Genomic DNA, 23,187 nt, shown 5'->3' with positions numbered 1-23,187 from the left:
TTCATCCCATTACCTGAGATAATCTTCCATAGATGACTCAGAAATCCTACCACAAGCTCCAAGGGATAAATAGAAAACACCTCCTTTAGTCTTCAACTTGCTACTTTTCTGCTCAAAAGTAATTTGTCTCAGACTTTCCTCAAGAATAACCAGCTGCCTTATGTTGATTATCTTGATTCTTCGAACTCACTTCTGAGATAGACCAACTGCCACTGGTTGATTACCTCCTTCATGAATTCTCATATGAAAAGGTCAAATGCTGCTTTTTGACCTCCCCAAGTTTATCAGACTTCTCCCAAAGATATTCTGACCTTCCAAGTGAGACTTGAACTTCAAGCTACATGTTGAACAAAACTTAGCTTTTCTAAGACATGAACATGTACCATCCAGCCACTCCAAAGTACTGCTACGAGGACGACCTTTTTGAAGTATCCAATCTACAACCCTGTAGACCCTTCTATCTCAAGTTGATGTGCCACTTCACCAACTTAGAGTCTGAAGTTGAGCCAAATGTCACAACATTGTGTTTTGACATCTAGCTGTTGAATTCAGCTCCTTCTTCTGCCACTTGAAAGAACTTCCTCCCTTCACAGAACTAGAGTTCACTGTTCTCATAGACTTGATTGTGGAACCAAGTTTGAGTAACCAACCTCCATCCTGCAGGTTTGCAGTTAAGTCATTCAAGCTCACACCTTGATGAATCCCTGCTTCTTCTCCAAAGACATCAGACACTCTGATGCATGAGTCTTCAGAAGGACCAGTTAGAAACTAACCCTTCAGCTATACCTAGGATTCCACATCCTAAAGCAAGGCTGTTTCCATGATGTCAAGACTGCTGCCACTTGTTCTTGACTCCACAGTGTGCATAAGCTAATGCACTTCCTTACCTAGATCAGAAATAAACTGATCCAAGTAACCACCATCAAGACTATGATGTCTTCTTCTTCTTGTACACACCAAGGCTGAACATGCTTCTTGCCAGGAAACCTTTTCAGAGATCATCCGCTTTTGCTGCCACCAAAGAGATAGATCATACCCCAATCTACTATCCTTCCTGTGATTTTGCACAGGGTCTTGAAGAAGAGATGTTCCAACATCTTTAAGAACATCAGTTATCTTGAGCTCCAAGGATAATCAATTAAATACTTGTACTTGACACAAGTAGACATTGATCTTAAATCCTTTCCCAATTATCCTTTCAGATACTTCCACCAGAAGAATACTTTGAAAATACTCTTCTAGTGTCAACATCTTCTGCTTGCAAGCACCTCAATAGTCTTGAGACTCTTTCCAGATTAGATTCACCCTTAGGAGTGAGAGAGATGAATCCTTCCTTGCAAATGTGTCACACAACAACCAGAACCCATGTGACACAGGTCAACAGCCAACCAGACCCTAGGCTGACCAAACGTGAGGAGGTTAACCAAAACTCCCCCTCAAATTAACAATCATGGAAACTCCACACCAATATCCATGCATTGTACACAAATGTCTCAACATGACATCCACCATCCCTTACTAGTGGCAACTGACTCCTCCAATCACACCAATCAGACTTCAGCTGACCATAAGTACTAGTGAGACACACAACACCAGTCAATAGTAGATATGCATTGCCAGAGCATATTACCTCAACCAACCCCTGAATCTTCATATTCTCACTCCTAGTAAGAACTGCCACTTCTGAACGTGGTGTTTGAATATCAAGATTCATGGTTCCAACCCCCTTAAATGATATCACAATCAGGTTACCCCATTATTGACTGCTAACATCCAGGAGACTTGTCTTCCAACACACCATAGTACTTCAGGGAACAACTATCCAATCCTGATCAAACTGCAGGAAGATGCCTAACAGCAGGAGATTGCACAATGTCACATCTCAACCAGCTCAACTACTAGGGATGACCTTCTTGAGCACACACCCAGTTGACCCTGCTCTTGTCAACTTAGCACACACATATGTCTCCTCTTCCAGGTCAGGAGTAGGTTCCAAACAGAATTATCCCTTCGTTTGAACCCTAAAAACATCTGCTCTTCAACCAGTAGCTGCATACTTGTTGAACAACATGTTCTAACATCACATAGAACATTGGTTCCACCTCCTTGGAACAAACCTTCCTTGAAGGTCTTCAAGGTCTTCATATACACTACTCAAGAGAGTAAGAGAATCAGTGATTAAGTGACTCTTACCATCCTGCAGTGACAACGTCATGATAAGTGGACTTGAGGAGACTCAAGTATCTTTGACATCTTCAGTAGATTATGATGAGATCTTGATCACCGCAGCCTTTCATCCACATGAGGGGAAACTACATCAGAGTTTGAGTTTTTCCAGGTATTATGCAGCGGAAATCATAATACAACTCAACCTATGAACACACACTTCACCAGATTGGCCTCCAAGACCATACCAGGTTTGAATGTGATTTAGTACTGGCACAGCTGTCTCACACACAGGCCAATTGCCAACCTCCAGAGACAGGTACACACCATTCCTGTCATGAACAGTCCATCCACCTACTTCAAGGGACCATTCAGGGAATTACAGAACCTTACACAGGTTCCAGCTTCAGTACTAACATAACTCCTTGCCAGCTACCAGAAAGTATCACCCATGGATCTCATCCAGAGATAGAACAGGATGCCTGCTCTGATACCAATTGAAATTCTGGTGTAGTCAGAGTTCAGATGTTCTACTCCATATCATGACATCTGATCTAACATTGTACCTATTACAGCAAGACAGTTATTACACTCTGTACTAATGTGCACCTTTTCACAGTGTCACGACCTCTCCTTCTATGTCATCCTAGAATGGAGAGACACCTAGTTATGTGCACCTTATCATTCACTTCTGTTGTTTTCCTACACAGATATCAGCAAGATGTCTCAATCCTATTTTGGACATTATCTGTTACATTGTTCCAGTTTGTTGGTCATGTACTTGTATTACCTAAATTAAAGGTTGTAACAAGTTAAACTAATCTCCACTTATTAAGGAGCTAACAAATAGATTATTTGCCAGGTTCATTAATTGTAGCTTAGTTGTTAGTTTCCTAGATTTTAGATCAGCTGGTGGATTCCTGAAGAATAGCCTGAGAAAAATCCTGAAACTGAAAAACTAACCATCCAACAATTTAGCATATGCAGTCAGGAGTGAATGTCACAGCATTCCGTTTGACATCCAAGTCCAGAACCATATGCTAAGTCTGTTTGGTTCCTGAAAACAGACTGTGCTAACTTTGCTGTACTGTAAAAGACCAACCAGTCTCTACTTCAGTATCAGCTTACTGGAAGAACTGTCAAGACATCCAGTTTGACAGTTTCACAATGATCTTTTGGCCAGGTCTGATATGCTTTTGAACTCCAGACTTCACTACATACTGAACTGAAATCATCAGCTTATTAAACAGTATGTGCTGTTGTTGATTAATGTCAAAACATTCTGATTGACATTCCAACAGAAGGCTATGTATCAGGTCTGCTATTATCTTGATGAACAGACTGGAATACATGCTTAGTTATGGCAGACATGATTATATCATCCAGAAGGAAAACAAACACAGGAAATTGTTAACCCAGTTCAGTCCAACATGACCTACATCTGGGGGCTACCAAGCCAGGAAGAAGATCCACTATTAGCAGTATTAATTCAGAGTTAAACTCACCCGTTTACAACTCATCACTTAATCCCTACCCAATGCAATCTATACCTAGGAACTCCTAGATAGAAACCTCCAGTTTCCATTCCTATCACTACAAATACAATGTAATGTTACCACACCTTGAACTTGCTTCACAGCTTCATTCAAGAACAAAATCACTCTTGCCTACAGGCTTCGAGTTACAAACACTCTCAGGTTTTACCACTGAGAAACACATGGTAACCTTCCCACAGATTGGGAGGTTTACCTTACACACACCCCTAAAAATTCATTCTAAGAGGCTTACAAAAACTAGATTACAATCAGCTATTTATAACCTAATCACCCAACTGGATTTGGGCCTTCAGAAAATTGCAGCAGACTTGTTCTTTGCTGTTGCAACTTCAGCAGAAAAATTCTGCTACAAACAAGGTCTTCAAGTTCCTAAACTCTCTCCATATATATCTCCATATTTAGAGCCTATATATATTCTGATTTAGTCTTCAAGACCTCCACAAGGGAGTTAGGATATTCACCAGATATCCTTGCTGATCCCATGACATATACTGAATTAATTAATTCAGTTTCCTACACATGTGCGATGTCACAGACCTGATGTCGTGACATCGTACATGACATGTTGGTCCAGATGTTGAATTTCTTCAACCCAACATATTAAAACAACAGAGATGATTCCATTATTTGTTTTCTAAAATTACTGCCAATCCTAAGGAATCAACAGGAGGAGAAGATGAAGGGACTATCCTAGACAAGATTTAAAAGTTTAGAGTTGAAAAGATATTACCAATGGGAAGCATCCACAAGACAATAATGTCAGATAGAAACCCATTTCCTTTGGATTGTCAAACAAGCAACAAAGCATAATCATCCAAGCAATTAATAAAAAGACCAATGGTATCAAATAAAGATAACCAAACATCCAAGCAAGCACTCCAAAGTAAGCAGTCTTCAATGTTCTTTAGATGTATCAAATGAAATATCCCTTGAAACATACTCAAAGAGAAAGCATCAAATGATATTAATAATATCAAAATAACAATTCAGACAAAGATAAGAATGAGTATCACAGATAAATCAAAGGAGTCTCTCAAGGCTTCTATCAGATGAATGGCATAAGCCAAGAAATAGTCTTAAATAATGGCGTTGGTCAATAAATAGTCTCAAATAATGGCATTGGCCAAGTTCTCCATAGCAGGGATGTTGCCTACTCTAAGTCCATAGGATTCAGATCAAGTCACAAACAGAGGTCCAATAGTCCACCAATATTTTTTAGGGTTTTTTGTTTTTATTAGGTATTTTAAGGTCCTAAGACCACAAACAAAAAAAGGATCACAAGCACAAATATAATACAAGAACAAAATATGGCTCAAGTGAGCAAAATGAAAATGACTGAAACATAAACAATATGGATGAATGTAGATGACAATGAATGATAAAGTGCTAGAAATTAAATTGTATTAAAGTAAAAGACATTAAAAATAATGTCAACATAGATAAAATGTTAGTTAATGTTAGTGGAAGAAGAAAATTGTTTAAGCCATTCTTTGGAGAACACTCAACCATCCACTCACAAGCATGAAGATATGAACCTAGGCATCATTCATGAGAAGGGCTCCAACTTGGATAAATCAACAAGTATGCCACTAGCTCTCACAAATGGAAAAGAGGCAAAATATTCACATAATACCATGAGGAATGAGACACTTACAATCTCACTTATAAAAATGCTATGCCTTTTGGACAAATTTAGTGGTATGTTAAGCAATCGTAATTGGACTTATGTAGAACTCACAACTATCTGAGACCAGACAATAATAATATTGGTGTTAATGCATGCTAGAGACAAGGTATCAAGACCAAGCTTCTAAAGCATACCACACATAAAAGTAAGAGGGGATGAACCTATCTCAATCAAGCTCATGTTGATTCATTTGACACAAGGTCATTGATGAATCAACTAGCATTTTGATCTTATAAGAAATCATTGGCCATGAATGGATTGGGAAATAAATGAGATGAAGATGAGAAGATGAAGTGAAAGGGAAACCCAAATTTATCAAGGGATGAACCTCACTTGATCAATACCATCCATTTATTTTGAGGGATGAAGTTCAAACTTCATCAACCCCCTAAATCTAATGGTATTGATCAAATTAATATCCAATTCAACCAAGATCAAGACCAAACAGAAGTTGAGTCAACACAAAAGCTCAACAAAATATTAAAGCAATTAAATCAATTAAAATCAATTTTTAAATGAAGAAAAATACATATTAAAATGGCAAAAACCTCAAATCCCTTCAAATTACCAAAGAAATGGCCAAAGGATTTATCATAGGTTAAATAAGGTTAAAGGATCATTGACTGATTTTTTTGGCATTTTTTTGAAAGTCAGAAGTATTTAAAATCAATTAAAAACAAGTCAAAAATCACAAAATTCACTAAAAATATCAAACTCAATCCAAAAATTAATTTTAATTCAGAAAAGGGAAGAGGAAATTATTTGTAAAATTTTGGTGAAAGTCCCATAATTTTTGGATTAAAATTGAAATTATAGTGAATTAAATGAGAAAATGCTATTTAAAAAATAAAATTAGAAAATAAACTAAATCAAAAAAACGAGGCCCATCAGATCTCCCTTATTAATTAAGGTGGTAGATCTGATGGCCAAGCGCGTATCATCCATGGTGCACCTCAGTCAACGCGCCTGTACACTTGGTAATTAGAAACAAGGGATGAAATTAACACATGGAAAACATATAAGATGGTCTGGACTGCGTCAGTGCACCACCGGATTCCTAGCTCCGGTCATCTTCTTCGCCCATGTCACCAGACTGGTCAAGATCAAAACGTCACCAAAATTTATGGATCATATATCAAATTGAAGAGAAAATCATGAGGATTCCAAATATCACCTCCAAATTTTCTAACTCTCACTCTATAATGCGAAACATGGAGTTGAAAATTGAGGTGTTCAAACCGAATTGCTTTGATTCAATCTCAAAGAAACTTAATATCAATGCCTACATTGGTAGGACTTCAGCCAACAAAAAATCAAGGAAAAATGTTAAGAAATAAGTGAGAATCTAAGAAGGGAAGCTTGTGAAAATTCACCTTCGGGTGGTGAATTTGAAGCTAGATCTCGATGCAATTTCACTTGGCCTTGCTTCCTCTTACTTGCAGGAGATGAATAGGATCAAAAGGGATGTGAATCCTTGGAGTTCTAGTTCACAAACAGAAGTTGAACTGTGTCGCAACCCGAAAAATACGGTGGGTGCGAAAAAACAACCGGCGAGAAAGAAATGACAGAAGAGTCGCCACCGTGCGTTATTTATCCCAAAGGAGGGAAAGGAAACGCTCGAAGTAAACCTGGAGAAAGGAAAGGAAAAGACAAGGTCTCGCAACCAAATCTTGGGTTCGGGATTCGATTATGCGAAGGGAAGGTATTAGCACCCCTACGCATCCGTAGTACTCTACGGGATCCACTCTTGTTGTTTCTTGTCTAAAGGGTGTATGTTTATCTAATGTACTATTTACTAAAAGAAAGGGGTCAAAGAAATGACTCGCACGGATGTTGCATCCACTGCATACGTATCTCATCTGAATATGAGAATCAGAGTCTTCGTAGCTCGGCTACCTAAGGGTTAAGGAGATGTGTGCTCGCTAAGACGTCGCGTCTTATGCCTACGTATCTCATCGGGAATGAGAATCAGAGCAAAACGTAGTTCGGCTAACTACGGGAGCAAAAGGGTCTCGATTGCAACTAGGGCAAGAGAAAGGGAATGTCTCGATCGCAACGAGGGCGAGAGAAAGGATCGCAACAAAGGCGAAAGCAAACAAGGATTAGTTGTTAGTTGTTAGTCAAACTCGGCAAGACATCGCATCTTGTGCCTACGTATCTCATCTGAACATGAGAATCAGAGTTGCCGTAGTTCGGCCACACGCACACAAACAAACACAGGCAAACGTGGAGCCTGAATGCCAATCACTGGACTTACATCAGCATCCGAACCAAACACACACAAAGGGGCAAACGTGGAGCCCGACTGCCAATCACTGGACTTACATCAGCATCCGAACCAAAACACACACAAAAAGAAAAAGAAAGGTGCCCGGAGTGGTCTCGCACGACCACCTGCCTACATACCTCGTCTGGAACAAGGATCAGGGCGATGTAGTTCCCCTACATAGGGGTTGCCATCTGAACATGGACTTACAAAGGAGGACACCAGTTGTGTCAAAGGAGAGTGGGCGATGTGTTCACGTCCTAGCAGTAGGTGTCGCAGCTCGCTGAATCGAGTCTTAGGCAGTTACCTCTTTGCAATAGAACGGACTACATGCCACAGGATCGGAGACGCTCGGGAAAGTCTAGAAGTGGGGAAGCTCTGCCCTAAAGTTGTCATGCAACGTGTACTTAAGTGTTAGGATTTACAAATGGGAATATCTACCTAATGTTAGCATGCGAAGAATATGGGAATTCTACCTATGTTATCATGCAAAGGGTTCTATCTAATGGGTGCTACCTAATCGGAACAAGAATCGACGAATGGAGCAAGGAGAAGTGTTAGGGATAAGGGTAGATGGCGATGCATGAAGCAATCGACTTACAAGGTTGATGGCGATGCATAAAGCAATCGACTTACAAAAGGGTGGAGGAATACGTGCTGGTTCTGTTAGGTTTTGAGAAAAGATTACTCGACGTTGGATCGAGGTTTTGGTCTTGTTTTGAAATGGTTATCGGATGTTCATTTTAATTCTTGTATTAACAGATGAATAAAGAATGAAAGAATAAATATTATACATTTCATGGAAGAGGGGTACATTTGTTATGAATGGGGGTTGTCATGGCAATCAAAACAATATAAATATATGCCTCATACACCATACAAGTAGGCCTCAGTTAATCAAACAAGTAAGGTATAAACAAATATATAATCGAATCAAATAATGAAATAATAAAGCATTAAACAATGTATGAGTGTAAGTGCAAAGGAACCGGCTCATTGTAAGAAAGCCCAAGAGTAAGCTACGTGAGGTCGACGGCGATGCTTAAAAAGCAATCGACTTACGAGGGTGTGAAAAAAAAAAAAAAAAGGGCTCGATATTAAATCGAGAAAGTATGGTTTTTATAGTTTAAAAAAATGGTTTTTTGAACTAAATTCAAATACAATAACTATGCATTATTAACAAATGAAATTATAATAAACATAAAAAGATATTAATCAACATAAAAAATGCTAAAGGAAGATACAATCAAATAAAAAAACAAAAAGAAATAAAATGCCAAAAACAGCCCCACATGAGTATTGAACCCACCCCACTCAAGAATATGAACACTGCCCTTCTCCACTAGGCCACTCATCACTATCTATTACTAAGATACTATGTTAACTATATGAACCGGACTAACAGATTTTAAAACAAAATAAAAAAAAAAACAAAATAAACATTTTTACATTTTCTGATTTTTTATTAAAAAGAACAAAATAAATATTTTTGTGGGTTTTTTATCTCTGTTAAAAAACAAAAATAAACTAAATAAAATAAAAATAAATAATAATAATAAAAGAAAATAAAAGCATAAACACTTTTCTGATTTTTTATTAAAAATGAAATAAGATCAAATAATAAAAGAAATAAATAAAAAGAAAAAAAAGGAAAATGGAAACAGAAGCTCGTCTCTCTCACACGAGCTCAAACCTTCAGCAACAATGGCATCTTTCCATCTCTCACACGAATCCCTCTCTCGCTCTCAACAAACCCCTCTCAATCACTCTCAACTCTCACAATATTTTCGACAGCAAGCACATGAGAAAGATAAAAAAGAAAGAAAGAGAAATACTTACAAAGTGTCGTGGTGGTGGTGGCGGTGAAGAACGTATAGACGCCGGCCTCCAGGTAAACGGTTCTAGGTCTTTTTCCTTCCTCAGATTTCCGCCTCTAGCTTTTCCGTGAACAGTGGCCGCTCCTCCAACCTTTAGAAATTAGGTTTTTTCTCTTTTGATTTTTGCCTCTCAGTTCTTTGTTGTTCTCTAGGGTTTTTCTTTGGTCTCTTTTCTGCCTCTAGGTTTTTTTTGGTTACTGATTCATTCTCCCTATTTATATTCTGTGAATTAGGGTTACAAATTGGTGCCCTTGTGTTCAAAAGCAACTCTGCAAAGCACTTTGGATGCACAGAAATTGAATTGCCCTATCCATGTTAGCTTCAAGAAAAGGTATCCTTCACAAACTTTCCTCTCTGCTTTGACCTCATACCAATTTGGGATGTTTTTGGACTTTGCCCTCTGACTGTTGGTTAATGGTTTTGCACTGTAGGTTTTGCAAATTGACTGATTAATGTGTGCCTTTTTACCGCAGTAAAAAATGGTGAGCTTGGTTTGACTTGGGATAATGGATATTTTGAAGAGTGATGGTTTTAATGCATAGACTGGCTGCAGTAGGTGACATGATAAATTGGAATTAGGAGATGAGGTTATCAGATCAAAAGTAATCTGCTGAAATGGTAAGTGTGCTTGTGCTTTGGTTTTCTTTGAATTGTTATGGCTAAAGTTAGTGGTTGAAGAATGATGAATGAAATTGTGGCAGATGGTTTTGTTGTAGGTTTAATGTTGCTCAATTCTGCAGCAAACCTTATCCATGCATTTCCACTCGCCTAAGTTCAACTTTGGTCTGGTTTTACACAGCAGTATTCCCCCAGGTATGTTACTAGGTTGTGGTCAGTCAATTAGCATTGGGTCAGTCTTTGGAATAACACATGTCCTGGTTTGATAACAGGTTCTAATATAACCGGTCTGGAAGCTGTGTAACACTGTCTAAAAGCATAGACAAAAGCCATTTTAAAGGCAAATTTACTGGAATCAACAACATGAGCAGCACCATCTGTCAAGACAACTCGGAGATTTTCAACTGGATGTCCAATTAATGCACATGAGTTGGCAGCTTTCTCAATTGCAAGAACAAAATTTGATGGAACAGCTTGGCCAACACGCATGCTTTCAAATTCAAGCTTAGTTCCAAGAGCATTATATAATGCCCTAGTAGCAGCAAGTCTGACATCATTGTTCTTTTCAGATGAATTCACACCTTGAACTACAGCAGTAAGAATTTTATTTACTTGATCTTGTTCAACAACCTCGTGAGAGACTTCCTCACACAAATACCCGAGAGTCTCCAAAGTTGCTTGCTTGACATGAGCTGGAACTTGATGAATATTTGATAAAAGTGATCCTATCAGCTCAGGCCACTGTTTATGAGGAAGCTCAATTCCCGCAATTTTAGCAACAACTTGAGTTGCCGTTGACCGTGCATCCAGTACAAGAGAAGAGAGTGTCTGCAGCAAGCATGCCTTAACCTGGGCCTTTGCTGCGGTCTCCAATGACAACCATCTCTGAACCAATTCCCGCTTTCTGTTTTCATCCTTGGCATCCAATGCATTTTTAAGTATCAAACCTGCCAACTTGCGACTATCAACTGGTTTTTCTTCATTCGCTAACTCTCCAGAAAGAGAGACCAAGAAACCAGGAAGGTTTTGCTCCTGGAATCAGAGAAGAGATCCTAACAAATCAGACTTCTTATCTCCTGTTCATGCTCTGCAATAGTGTGTTCCCGTTTGTTGATCTCATATTCCAAGTGCTTCATCTCAACATTCATCTCTCCAATGGTTTGTTTTAGACTGTCTCTTTGTTGCAATAATAAATGTTGTCTAACAGTTTTTTTTTTTGGTGATGCAGCGATAGCTCAGGTCTCTTGAACCTTAATCCAATGGTTCAGGTGCTGTACTATGGAGACTTTGCGTACTGCTTCTGCTATATCCCGGTTTTGACTTGGGATTTGGAACCTATGATTCCACCACCCCACTTCTTCCTGTACTCTTCATACTTGTCACTGAAGTTAGCCTTGATTGCTTCAAGGACCCTGCTAAACTCCGTTTTATCTTCATTTTTAACCGTTGTCAAGCACAAAACAGCTGCAGTTTTCTTATGGACAACAGTTCCAAGGCGAGCCTTGCCCTTAACAATACAGTAAGGAAATTCCATCTTCCTGCACAAAGCTGGAAGCCAGACAACCAATTCAATTGGATCAACGTCATGGGCAATCACGACAAGCTGAGCTTTATTCTGCTCGATGAGGTAGGTAACATGATTGAGACCATAAATGTTAGGGACCTGATGCTGTTATTTGGATGTGATGCCAATACCCCTGCACCCTTGCCGCTACTGACTGGTGTGTGGATGAATGGAAGTGCAGGATAGTTTGCTGCAGAATGGGTGCTGTTAACAGCAGGTATGTTAGTAGCTATGATGATGCATTGGTTTAGATGTCACGACCTGCCGTTGATTTTTGCTTCTGTTGTGAAAATGCAGGTTTCCGTGTTGCTTCGGGCTTTGGTAGAGGGTGGTTGCGTGTCTGAATTGTGGCATTCATGTCATGAGTAGCAAGCCTAAGAATTGCCGAATTCATCAAATTGATAAAGGTGGGAGCAGCATGCTGACAAGAAAAGTTGTGTAATATAGTGTAGCCTAAGCTTCCATCAGTGTTTTGGCCATTCATCGCAATTGCCCCAAACCTAGATTGGTAGGACTCATTAAAGCTAGCCATCAAATATTCACTCGTTGAAAGTAGAGCAAGTCCCAAAGTTGGCCCTGCTGCTTTCACTGCATCAGCATATGCCTTTTCTGAATTGGGAAATTTATATGAGCTTGGGTTGCCGAGAGTTAAAGCGTAACCAACTCCATAATGATGCTTCAAGAAAAGGAAGCTTCCACAGCATTTCAGAGAACCATCGGCCATGATAGCTATCCGGTCACCTAGTTCATCTGCTTCGTCCATGGAATGTGTTGTAAGCAAAATTATTCTGTCCTTCTTGATTTTTTTTATTAACTGCCAAGTCAATTGCATTGAATATGGATCCCTTCCACTTGCAGGCTCGTCAAGAATTATAACCTTACTGTTTCCAACTGATGCGAGAAGACCAACAAGCATTGATATTGTCGTGCTTCCTCATGGAAATAAACTTCAGAAGAAGTTTCTTCTCAGCTTGAACTGACCCTGTCTTGCTGGATTGAATTTGCTAAATTGTTAGTTGAGTTATGTTAAAACAACTTTCCATAAATTTATGTTAAGTGAATTAACGGCTGGTTAACTGTAGATCTGAATTATTATGCAGGGCTTTGTGTTAGGAATGGATTTACAGGTCATGTGCTGGTGTTCCAACCCTTGGAAAATGGTGCAGGTTAAGAATTCAGGTTGGTATAGCAGGATTTGTGGTGGTTTGTTGAGTGTTCGTCACCGTTCAATGATGGAGTTTGTATTGTTGATCCTTTCAGGTTCATTGCAGCCTTTGTCTTGGTTAAAGCATGGAGCCTTGGCCTTGAAGTGCATTGTGTAGCCATTTTGACCATGTGTAGTTCATGATGTATGATTGAGGAGTGACCTATTACATTGTGTACTGTTTTTTTTCTTGAACATGTGAATGATTGGCTTTGTAGGTTTTGAACACAAATGGCTTGGAAACGGTATGGCCTTGTCATGTGGTTATGGTCTGCTGCAGGCACTGCAGACTTGGCAAGATTTTTGTAGGGTGTTAGCTGCAATGTTTGAGTAGGGCCATGATGCAAGATTAGCTACGTGGTTGGTGTGTTGTAAGTGGTTTGCATCTGGCTCAATGCAGGTTGATTTTATGGCACTGTCTCCTTGTTTGGTTTAAATTTGACACAGGTTTATGTTTTTTTTTTTTGCAACTTGGTTATGACATTCAATTGGTTTGGCAGCAGGTACATTGCATGAAGCTGGTTGCACTAGCTTATGCTTCACGTGTGTAGTTTATGGCTCCTAGTTCATGGCATGATGGCATTGAAGATCCTGTGCAAATGGCCAAAACAAGATCAAGATGGAGTTGTAAAATGGGATTAGGACTAGGATTGGACAATTGGTGGTTTAGGATAGAAAAGAATTCAAGTTGACTTTGGTCAAAGTTGACCAAAAAGTCAACTGTTGACCAAAGTCAACAATTGGTCAAAGTGTCAATTTTTGTGTAATTTTGTATGGAATCAAATGTAATGGTTTAAAATTGAAATAAATTGAAATGGATTAACAAAATGGTTTGACGGTGGTTTTCACAATTGGTTTAGTCATGACTTGAATAACTTGATTGATAATGTGTATGAACAAAACCATGAAATAAGACCATAAGGTTGGGGTTTTGGCATAGTATCCATGAACCAAAAAAAACATGACTAGAAAGTGGCTTGAAACACAAGAAACCTTGGTTGTTCAGATGATCCAGAACATAGATGTATCCACAATCACAACACCATGACTTTGAATCAAAACCAATCCTCATATGAAACCAAAGCAAAACTAGGCCAAGCATGTCAAACAAACATCAAAAATTCAGGACCAAAATCGGGGTATGACAGTTGCCCCTATTTAAACGTCTTCAACTAGAGAATATGAAGCAGGATATTCTTCATATGATCATAGTGGGAGATGGTTAAATACTAAGAAGATCCGGATTTTGATCCTGAATCCCTGTGAAAAAATTAACAATGCCTGTCTGAATCGGCAAAGAAGCAATCTCAAAAGAAGAATCCATCTGGCACGGTGAAAATCGGTCTGAGTACCGAAACAGGAAGTTGACCTGAATACCAAAATGAATGGTAACACAGGAATACCCATGGCCTGAACGCCGCACATTAGTCTGAACACTAAGCATAGGAATATGAGAGTATCAATGTTGGTCTGATCACCGGAAATCTGGTCTGAACACCACTTCGATCTGGAAATCGGAAAACTGGCCTGAATGCCACAAGTACTTCGACTTGATCGTCGGAAACTTCTTCGATCTGAAAATCGGAAAAGACTGGCCTGAATGCCACTTCGGTCTGGATACCGGGACCTGGCCTGAATGCCACTTCGGTCTGGATACCGGGAAAACTGGCCTGAATGCCACTTCGGTCTGGATACCGGGAAAACTGGCCTGAATGCCACTTCGGTCTGGATACCGGGAATTGGCCTGAATGCCACTTCGGTCTGGATACCGGGAAAACTGGCCTGAATGCCACTTCGGTCTGGATACCGGGAACTGGTCTGAACACCACTTCGGTCTGGATACCGGGAATTGGCCTGAATGCCACTTCGGTCTGGATACCGGGAAAATTGGCCTGAATGCCACTTCGGTCTGGATACCGGGAATTGGCCTGAATGCCACTTCGGTCTGGATACCGGGAATTGGCCTGAATGCCACTTCGGTCTGGATACCGGGAACTGGTCTGAACACCACTTCGGTCTGGATACCGGGAATTGGTCTGAACACCACTTCGGTCTGGATACCGGGAATTGGCCTGAATGCCACTTCGGTCTGGATACCGGGAAAATTGGCCTGAATGCCACTTCGGTCTGGATACCGGGAATTGGCCTGAATGCCACTTCGGTCTGGATACCGGGAATTGGCCTGAATGCCACTTCGGTCTGGATACCGGAAAATTGGCCTGAATGCCACTTCGGTCTGAATACCGCCTCGGTCTGAACACCGGAAAATTCTTCATGTCTATCATCATCGGCGAAGATAACAAAACAGTGATACGTGAGCCGGCACGCATGCCAAAGACGACCAATCAAAAGAGGATAAAGTTGCTGACTTGGAGCAAATACCCAAAAGAAAGGGGAAGACCCAATGGGGATAATACTGCTTGATCAAAGCAAGTATCCAAAGGGGATAAGACTATCAATACCACAAAGAGGGGATTACATCTACCGGTTTGTAGGCAGAAAACCACAGAAAAGCAACCAGTCATCGACCAGGATGAGCACAAAGGGTTAACTCTGCTAGGGATGAAAGTGGGATTTTACAACTACCAACTAGTAGAAAACCACAAAGATAGGACTTACAACTACCGGTTTGTAGGTAGAAGCCAAAAATTCCGCTAAGGATGAGATGAATGAGTGCCGGTTAGTGAGCAACCATTCATTTATGCCCCAGGGAAGCACGGGAGACAGCCAACAGGAAGCCAATTTAGGATCGATCCAAAAAGGCAGACTGAAACAGGACTCATCCTAATGAGGAAAGAACTCAATAGGGAAAACCCATCCCGTTAGGGAGGGAACGGAAACAACCGTCATCCACGAGGATATAACTCAGTGGGGAGCGCAGAAGGAAATGGTAGACACTTTCTGCTTAAGGGGTAGACTCTACATGGAGAGATCAGACACACCCACATCCGCTAGGGAAACAGACCCAAGTTGGCAAGTTGCTAACAATTGGGGAGTAACACTGCTGGGGATACCCACTCGACTAAGGAGTCACTTGCTGGGAAAACATCAACTTCTCAACCATGCTGATGAACCCAATTCTGAAGCCGATCCAATGGTGCGATGCTAAACTCTTTCCAACAACCCAATCTCGGCTGGTCACCACGGCCTAGGGCTAATGGATATGTTTGCAATGTTGATGCATGAGTTTTTTTTTTTTTTTTTTTTTACACAATGCCCCATGATCATGGAAATGCTATGCACTAATGATGCGATATGCTATGCTTATCTAAATGATGAATGCATAAACACACGTCTCCTCCAGAGACAACACCGGGGAACTCCAGGAACTGTGCTGAGGATCTTATAACCATGTCGACTTCCACCCTGCTGGGGAAAGACAAACCTTGCTGTCAACTTCCACCCTGCTGGGGAAGGACAAACCTTGCTGGGGATGATTTTCTCCAAACCCGATCCGCTTGGGGATAATAAGTCATGAACAAACTTCAGTCTGAGCACTGGAAACAAACTTCTGGCTTGTCACTTGGAATGCCGAGAATGTTTTATGCTTGCATGCGTATGTTTGAATTTTACGATGGCGTAATGCTCCGTGAAAACGGAAGTGCTACGCGATTTGGGAGGATGCAATGCAATATGATTCTACATGCAGGGATGCGAAATGCTGGGGAAAATGCCAAGCTGAAGCAAGGAATCCCGTTGGGGAAATGATGATAATCTTCCGGACCCTGGCACTACTGTTGGAGATGCACAGCATAATGAACTATGTGGGGAGATGACCGGCCGCGCGGTGTTCTAGTAATGGCGAGATACCGAGGCTCTGACTGGGGAGAGAACGGCGCTGTAAACCTGTTGTTGGGGAATCAATAGTGGTTCTGGCAACCATAATCTACGGGAGATGACTTAGCAGGGGGAGGCAAACACCGATACGGTACCGAGGTTATGCTTCCAGGAAAGAGATCACCGATCTGGGATTGAAAACATCGATCTGGCATCGAACTCTGAGGAACAGCTGCTTCTGCTGGGAAGCTACAGTCTGGTACTGTCAACTTCGTTGGGGATATACAGTCTGGCACTGTTAACTCCGCTGGGGAGTGTATAGTCTGAAACACATGCTTGGGAAGCACCGTAGTGAGAACCTGCTGGGAATCTTTAAAAGAAATGCCCCGAGTGTACCGGTTCTGAATAGACGATCCAAAGCACTTAAAAATTTACAGCAATTTTAAATGTTTATTAAGCATGTACCTGTAAAGCCCTTATGTGTCATGATGCAATGTTTATCAAAAATTCGGACGTCATTTTTGCAAACAAAACAGTAAGATGAAAATGAACACAGAGATATACTGAATAACATGATTTTATTGATTGAATGGCCTCTGAATAGGCGTTTACATCAGGAAGCAATCCCTGGAAAGAGGTAATCGCTTAGAAGATAAAAAAAACAGAAATTAATCTAATGGCAATGTGAAATGGATTTCTATTGGGTTCCAATTCTGCTATGACTTGCTCGTCTTCAAGATCCTCCAGATGATCAGCCTTCTGAAAAAGGTGATTGGACTGTTTCCTACCCTTCTGAAAGTTTCCAGTCATCGACACAAGATGAGATTCAGAACTAACTCAGAACGCAGTCATTCGCTTAATCCCTAACTTTTGCCTGGATCGCCCTTTCGGGTTTTCAATCCACCGGGATACCCATTTTTGCCTAAGTTGCCTTTTCAGGTTTTCAACTTACCGGGTGTACTATCTTTTTTTATTTTTAATCCCTAATTTTTGCCCGAACCTTTTTCATTTTCTTGGTTCGTCGGGATGCCCATTTTTGCCTGGACTGTTCCTTTTACTGTCCAGCGGGTCTATTTTATGCGAAGTATTTTTTAACTGCGTCTGAGTTTATCGGGGAAGTGAAGTCTTCACCATCCATCGTTGCAAGCATTAAGGCCCCTCCATCAAAAACCTTGGTGACAACATAAGGTCCCTCATAGTTAGGAGTCCACTTGCCCCTGTGATCTGTCTGAGGAGGAAGGATCCTTTTCAACACTAAATCTCCGACTTGGAAACAACGAGGACGCACTTTCTGATCAAAGGCTCTCTTCATCCGACTCTGATACAACTGCCCATGACAAATGGCTGCCATTCGCTTCTCTTCGATAAGACTCAACTCGTTGAACCTTGTCCGAATCCATTCAGCTTCGTCTAGCTTGACATCCAACAGGACTCTTAGAGAAGGAATCTCCACTTCAACAGGTAGGACTGCTTCCATACCATACACAAGGGAGTAAGGGGTTGCCCCGGTCGATGTACGTACTGAAGTGCGGTACCCATGCAAGGCGAAGGGTAGCATCTCATGCCAATCTCTGTACGTAACGACCATCTTCTGCACAATCTTCTTTATGTTCTTATTTGCCGCTTCAACAGCACCGTTCATCTTAGGGCGGTAAGGGGAAGAGTTGTGATGCTGAATGTTGAAATTCTGGCACAACTCCTTCATCATTTTGTTATTGAGATTGGAACCATTATCAGTAATGATTCTTTCAGGAATCCCATAACGACAAATGATTTCTTTCTTGATGAAACGGGCAACCACATGTCTGGTGACATTCGCGAATGACGCTGCTTCGACCCACTTGGTGAAATAGTCGATGGCAACAAGGATGAAGCGATGCCCATTGGAAGCAGTCGGCTCAATCTTTCCAATCATGTCAATGCCCCACATAGCAAACGGCCACGGCGAAGACATCACATTCAGAGGATTCGGCGGTACATGCACCTTATCAGCATAAATCTGGCATTTATGACACTTCCGCGCATATTTGAAACAATCTGATTCCATGGTCATCCAATAATAACCCGCTCTCAACAATTTCTTAGCCATTGCATGTCCGCCGGCGTGAGTACCGAAGGAGCCTTCATGAACTTCCTGCATTAACATGTCCGCTTCGTGTCTGTCCACGCATCTGAGCAAAACCATGTCGAAGTTCCTCTTATACATCACATCGTCTTTGTTCAAGAAGAAACTGCCTGCCAATCTTCTCAAAGTCTTTTTGTCATTGTTGGATGCCCCTGCAGGGTACTCTTGATTCTTCAGAAAGCATTTGATGTCGTGATACCAGGGCTTATCATCAACTACCAGTTCAGCAGCAAACACATACGCGGCCCTGTCAAGGCGCATTACATCGATCCTGGGAGCATGGTTCCACCGAACCACCTTGATCATGGAGGATAGAGTAGCAAGAGCATCTGCCATCTGGTTCTCGTCACGAGGTATATGATACAGCTTTACTGTTGTGAAGAAAGTCAACAGTCTTCTCGTGTAATCTCTGTAGGGGACCAGAGTAGGCTGGAGAGTATTCCAATCACCATTCACTTGATTGATCACTAGAGCTGAATCTCCGAAGATGTCCAGAGTCTTGATTCTCAAATCAATGGCTTGCTCAATACCCAAGATACAGGCCTCGTACTCAGCTTCATTATTGGTGCACTCGAAAGTCAGACGAGCGGTGAAAGGCATGTGGGCACCTTTCGGAGTTGTAATGACAGCACCAATTCCACTTCCTCTGGCGTTGACGGCCCCATCGAACATTAAAGTCCACTTTTCATCTGGATCAGGTCCCTCCTCAACAACTGGCTCTTCGCAGTCTTTCATCTTGAGGAACATGATATCTTCATCTGGAAAATCAAACTTCATCGGCTCGTAATCTTCAATCGGTTGTTGAGCAAGATAGTCTGACAGAATACTCCCCTTGATGGCTTTTTGGGATGTATACTGGATATCATACTCTGTTAGTACCATTTGCCAACGAGCAACCCTTCCGGTGAGAGCTGGCTTCTCGAATATATACTTGACTGGATCCATCTTGGAGATCAGTAAGGTTGTGTGAGTCAGCATGTATTGTCTCAATCGCTTAGCAGCCCATGCAAGTGCACAACATGTCTTCTCAAGCATTGAGTATCTCGACTCGCAATCTGTGAACTTCTTACTCAAGTAGTAGATGGCATGTTCTTTCCTACCTGTCTCGTCGTGTTGACCGAGAACACAACCCATAGAATTGTCAAGTACTGTCAAGTACATAATCAGCGGTCTCCCTGGGACTGGAGGCATAAGGATAGGAGGATTCTGCAAATACTCTTTTATCTTTTCAAAAGCCCTTTGACAATCGTCGTTCCACCTGATAGCCTGATCTTTCCTCAACAATTTGAAAATTGGCTCACACGTGGCTGTTAGGTGAGAGATGAACCTTGCAATGTAGTTCAACCTCCTAAGAAACCACGGACTTGCTTCTCTGTTCTTGGCTCAGGCATTTCTTGTATTGCTTTCACTTTGTCAGGATCCACCTCAATCCCTTTTCCACTAACAATAAAACCCAGTAGCTTTCCAGATCTCACCCCGAAAGTGCACTTGTTCGGATTAAGCCTCAGCCTGAATTTCCTTAACCGTTCAAACAATTTCTGCAGATTCACCAAATGTTCTTCTTCTGTCTGAGATTTGGCAATCATATCGTCCACATAAACCTCGATTTCATGATGAATCATATCATGGAATAGAGTCACCATAGCTCGTTGATATGTTGCCCCAGCGTTTTTCAGACCAAACGGCATCACCTTGTAGCAGAAGGTGCCCCACGGGGTTATGAAAGTTGTCTTCTCCATGTCTTCTGGTGCCATCTTGATTTGGTTATAGCCAGAAAAGCCATCCATGAAGGAGAATACCGAGAACTGAGCTGTGTTATCCACCAAAACGTCGATGTGAGGTAATGGGAAATCATCCTTAGGGCTAGCTCTGTTCAGATCCCGGTAGTCGACACACATCCGTACCTTTCCATCCTTCTTAGGTACTGGAACGATGTTTGCGACCCATGGCGGATAATTGGTAACCGCTAGGAACCCTGCATCCAACTGTTTCTGCACTTCTTCCTTTATCTTGACAGCCATCTCTGGTCTTGTTCTTCTGAGCTTCTGCTTGACCGGAGGACAACCTTCTTTGAGAGGCAAGCGGTGTACCACAATGTCTGTGTCAAGCCCTGGCATATCCTGATAAGACCAAGCGAAGACGTCAACATACTCCTGCAACAGTTCAATCAACCCCTTCTTCACATCATCTTCCAAAGCAGCCCCTATCTTGATTTCTTTCTTGACGTCCTCGGTGCCAAGATTAATCACTTCAGTAGACTCTTGATGCGGTTGAATGACCCTTTCCTCCTGTTTTAGCAGCCTGGCAAGTTCTTCAGGGAGTTCACAGTCTTCATCAACCTCTTCTTCAGCTTGGAAGATTGGATTTTCGAAGTCGAAGCGAGCCATAGCAGAACCGTTATCAATAGGATCCGGTGATGTGCATCTGCATGAGTGATGGTATGTGCTTATGAGTGTGAACAGTGAGTGAAAACTAAACAAAGTCATTGCCAAATATTTTTTATCTTTTGAAATTTTGAAAACTGTAAAAATAGAAAGACAGGGAACGAAATATTTGAATGCAAAAAGACGTCCTTTATTTTGATAAAAAATGCAAGTGTCACATAGATGAGCCCTACAATGAGTCATTACGCCCTGGGCGGAACGTAAGACTTGGACATGCATGAATAAACAAAGAAAAATTACTCCTCTAGAAGAGTGACTTGGACAATTTCCTCGGAAGACCAATTGTTGATGACTTCACCCGGGATCCTCGGACGCACCCAGTTGTCGATGTCGCAATCACTATCCCCATCTTCATCGTTGATTGCAGAGATCTGGCCATATTGGATGACGCCAGCACTGGAGAAAGTAATCGGCCCCTGACGAGTCTGAAGTGCTGAAGTTGTAGAAGTCAGCGCTGGTTGATACCCAATCCCGAACTTGTCGTCTTTCATCGGTAACTCCAACAGACGTCCCCAACCGGGAGCAATACCTGAATCCACCAAAGCTCGCGCCTGCTTGAAAGATGAGATAGGGCGCCTGCTTTAAACTCTTCTAACGGAGCTGCATCCTTGATCTGAACTGACTCAAAGGCCTGACAGAGAGTCTCTTGAATTTCACCTTCCACCTCTATATACTTGAAGGTAGACAGGTTACTTACCAGTATGTCTCCTCACCACAGACAGTGATAATTCTTCCATTGACCGGGAATTAATTTTCTGATGTAGTGTTGAAGAGACTGCCCCAGCATTGTGGATCCAAGGACGACCCAGAAGGCAACTGTACGAGGGACTGATATCCATCACATAGAATACGGTGTTGAAGGTTTGTGATCCAATCTGAATTGGCAATTCTACCTCTCCAAACACCGACCTCTTAGAACCATCGAAGGCTCTCACCATGAGATCGGAAGGTTTCAAGATCAAACCTTCTACTTCCAACCTTGACAGGGCTCTCTTGGGTAGCACATTGAGAGAGGAACCTGTATCCACCAGAACATGAGATAACACGGTGTCCTTGCATTCCATTGAGATATGCAAAGCCTTGTTATGGTTGCGTCCAGCTGGTGTTAAGTCAGAATCAGTAAAGCCCAACCCATTGCTCGCATGAACATTTGCAATGATCCCTTCTAGCTGGTTTACTGAGATCTCCTGAGGCACGTATGCAGCATTAAGGACCTTCAGAAGTGCCTCCCTGTGTGCCTCTGAACACAACAGGAGTGAGAGAATGGATATCTTAGACGGAGTCTGAATCAACTGATCGACTACCTTGTAATCGCTTTTCTTTATGATTCTCAGAAGCTCGTCCACATCCTTCGCAAAAGTGGGCTCAGAGCCGGCTTGGGGTGCAGAGGTACCCTCATTTACAACTTGCTTGCCCTTGGCTTTCGCCGCAGCATCAACATTATCATCTTGGGTAACGGGTGGTGAGAACAGTCTGCCACTCCTGGTGAATCGCCCGATTCCACCAACATTATCCACTGCAGGACCTTCAACTTCGAGTTCAGACTTTCGACCCTCTTCTACCTTCAAAGGTCGTTCCACCCCATGATCGTGTGTGTATACACTCCCCCCATAATGCCACGGAATGGCCCTTTCACTTGTGAAAGGTAAAGGACCAGGGGTTGTGATTGTCATAGCGGCCGGTCGCACTAGTGGCACTGGTTGTGCTTCTGGCACACTGATCTGATTAGTCGGGTAAAAGATGGTGATAGTAGCGACATCATAGTCATACTCGGGAGCCTCATTCATTGAAACAAAAACATCTGGAATACCGGAATCAAGTTCAGTTACATCAAAATCAGGCACATTGTTTGGTATATCATCAACAACATTTGGAAAATTAAATACATCAATGGGAAATACAC

At 41.7% G+C, this 23,187-nt stretch overlaps 2 long non-coding RNA genes across 2 annotated transcripts; both read left to right on the top strand.

The window, feature by feature from the left end:
- The first annotated feature begins 11,452 nt into the window (after nt 1-11,452).
- On the top strand, nt 11,453-12,737 carry LOC127101908 (uncharacterized). The gene is made up of 3 exons (XR_007794697.1): nt 11,453-11,951; nt 12,032-12,507; nt 12,593-12,737. It is a non-coding gene; the product is annotated as an uncharacterized LOC127101908 (long non-coding RNA).
- Nucleotides 12,738-12,834: 97 nt separating this feature from the next.
- LOC127108425 (uncharacterized) lies at nt 12,835-13,603 on the top strand. Its single transcript, XR_007796040.1, has 3 exons — nt 12,835-12,913; nt 12,995-13,338; nt 13,439-13,603. It is a non-coding gene; the product is annotated as an uncharacterized LOC127108425 (long non-coding RNA).
- Nucleotides 13,604-23,187: the final 9,584 nt, after the last annotated feature.

This window comes from Lathyrus oleraceus, chromosome 7, assembly GCF_024323335.1.
Source record: "Lathyrus oleraceus cultivar Zhongwan6 chromosome 7, CAAS_Psat_ZW6_1.0, whole genome shotgun sequence".
NCBI lineage: Eukaryota > Viridiplantae > Streptophyta > Magnoliopsida > Fabales > Fabaceae > Lathyrus > Lathyrus oleraceus.
The sequence above is the reverse complement of the archived record's forward strand: the minus strand, read 5'-3'. Positions and strand labels throughout refer to the sequence as shown.